Source organism: Malaclemys terrapin, chromosome 15 (assembly GCF_027887155.1).
Source record: "Malaclemys terrapin pileata isolate rMalTer1 chromosome 15, rMalTer1.hap1, whole genome shotgun sequence".
NCBI lineage: Eukaryota > Metazoa > Chordata > Testudines > Emydidae > Malaclemys > Malaclemys terrapin.
In genome coordinates this window covers 8,561,533-8,564,098 of record NC_071519.1, presented here as the reverse complement: position 1 = coordinate 8,564,098, position 2,566 = coordinate 8,561,533, and the positions used below count along the sequence as shown (strand labels likewise).

At 44.5% G+C, this 2,566-nt stretch overlaps 1 non-coding gene across 1 annotated transcript; it reads right to left on the bottom strand.

Annotated features, from left to right (window-relative positions):
- Positions 1 to 1,990: 1,990 nt before the first annotated feature.
- On the bottom strand, positions 1,991 to 2,063 carry TRNAF-GAA (transfer RNA phenylalanine (anticodon GAA)). The gene has a single exon. It is a non-coding gene; the product is annotated as a tRNA-Phe (tRNA).
- Between the last annotated feature and the right edge of the window lie 503 nt (positions 2,064 to 2,566).

Below are 2,566 nucleotides of genomic sequence, written 5' to 3'. Positions count from 1 at the left end.
CAGATGATGAAGACGTCATCAGTGTAGCGCAAGTACAGTAGGGGCGTTAGGGGATGAGAGCTGAGGAAGCGTTGTTCTAAGTCAGCCATAAAAATGTTGGCATACTGTGGGGCCATGTGAGTACCCATAGCAGTGCCACTGACTTGAAGGTATATATTTTCCCCAAATGTGAAATAGTTATGGGTGAGGACAAAGTCACAAAGTTCAGCCACCAGGTTTGCCGTGACATTATCGGGGATACTGTTCCTGATGGCTTGTAGTCCATCTTTGTGTGGAATGTTGTTGTAGAGGCTTCTACATCCATAGTGGACAGGATGGTGTTTTCTGGAAGATCACCAATGGATTGCAGTTTCCTCAGGAAGTCAGTGATGTCTCGAAGATAGCTAGGAGTGCTGGTAGCGTAGGGCCTGAGGAGGGAGTCTACATAGCCAGACAATCCTGCTGTCAGGGTGCCAATGCCTGAGATGATGGGGTGTCCAGGATTTCCAGGTTTATGGATCTTGGGTAGCATATAGAATATCCCTGGTCGAGATTCTAGAGGTGTGTCTGTGCAGATTTCTTCTTGTTCTTTTTCAGGGAGTTTCTTGAGCTGATGGTGTAGTTTCTTTTGATAACCCTCAGTGGGATCAGAGGGTAACAGCTTATAGAATGTGGTGTTAGAGAGCTGCCTAGCAGCCTCTCGTTCATATTCTGACCTATTCATGATGACGACAGCACCTCCTTTGTCAGTGTTTTCGATTAGGATGTCAGAGTTGTTTCTCAAATAAATCTGTTAGTCTCTAAGATGCCACAAGTACTTGTCGTTCTTTTTGCTGATACAGACTAACAGGTCTACCACTCTGAAACCTATTAATTTATCTAGTTTTCTTTTAAACCCTGTTATAGTTCTAGCCTTCACAACCTCCTCAGGCAAGGAGTTCGACATGTTGACTGTGTGCTGCATTTGGTGGCCCCTAGTTCTTATATTATGGGAAGAAGTAAATAACTTTTCCTTCTTCACTTTCTCCACACCACTCATTATTTTATATACCTTTATCATATCCCCCCTTAGTCTCCTCTTTTCCAAGCTGAAAAGTCCTAGTCTCGTTAATCTCTCCTCATATGGTACCCTAATCATTTTAGTTGCCCTTCTCTGAACCTTTTCTAATGCCAGTATATCTTTTTTGAAATGAGGAGACCACATCTGTATACAGTATTCAAGATGTAGGTGTACCATAGATTTATATAAGGGCAATAAGATATTCTCCATCTTATTCTCTATCCTTTTTTTAATGATTCCTAACATCCTGTTTGCTTTTTTGACTGCTGCTGCACACTGAATGGTCATCTTCAGAGAACTATCCATGATGACTCCAAGATCTCTTTTCTGATTAGTTGTAGCTAAATTAGCTCCCATCATATTATATGTATAGTTGGGGTTATTTTTTTCCAATGTGCATTACTTTACATTTATCCACATTACATTTCATTTGCCATTTTGTTGCCCAATCACTTAGTTTTGTGAGATCTCTTTGAAATTCTTCACAGTCTGCATTGGTCTTAACTACCTTGAGCAGTTCAATATCGTCTGCAAACTTTGCCACCTCACTGTTTACCCCTTTCTCCAAATCATTTATGAATAAGTTGAATAGGATTGGTCCTAGGACTAACCGTTGGAGAACACCACTAGTTACCCCTCTCCCTTCTGAACACACTGATAGGCGAACCTGGAGAAAGTGGTGGCAGCCCTTCGATAGGTCAGCTGGTAGAGCAAAGGACTTGAGCCAGCACTCAGGAAGTCATCCTTACATCGCCCTTCTGACTCCAGCTTGAAGGAGAGCTTCTTTTTCTTCCCCTTGCTGAGAAAGATCAAGAGAAGAAAGACAGGTCAGGTGGGCCAACTCGGTGCATATGTCAACGCTGTCCCAAAATGAGGGACTTGTGGTGGGTAAAGGTACTGCTACACTTCTAGAAAACAGCCCACTGCTGCACACAAAGGGACCAAAGAGTATGCCAAAGCCTGGGATTAAACCAGGGATCTCCAGATTTTCAGTCTAACACTCTCCCAACTGAGCTACTTCAGCACCTGAAATACACTTTTTTGGCCCACTGCTTCTCTGTCTGGGATGTTTTTGTCAGCCATGGCACACAAAAAGGGCATCATTGTGAATGCCCACGAAGGCAAGATGAATTCTTGCCTGCCTTGCTCAGCTTGATTTGCTTCCTCACCCCATTCCTGCCTTAGATCCTGGGTTACCTGGTGGCTGAAGATGGTCCATTGTCTCAAGCAGTGCCAGAGCCTGACATAGTGCCCCTGGGCAGCGTTTGCTCTGCACATGCCGGCCGTGCACATTTGCAAATACTTTAAAGCTCCTGTCAGTAAGTTCTGGGGACAGTTGCTCACCTTCAGTGGAAGCTCCCTAAAATTGGCCTGTCTCACCCAGTGGTACACTGACCTCTGTTCAGACTGATTCGAAGGGGGGGCCTTGCTGCTGTGAGGGCAGCCACTGTTGCAGATGAAGCCATCCTGCAAGCACCTTCAACCTAGCCACCAACTGAAAATCCTGTAGGATGTAAGGTGGGAATA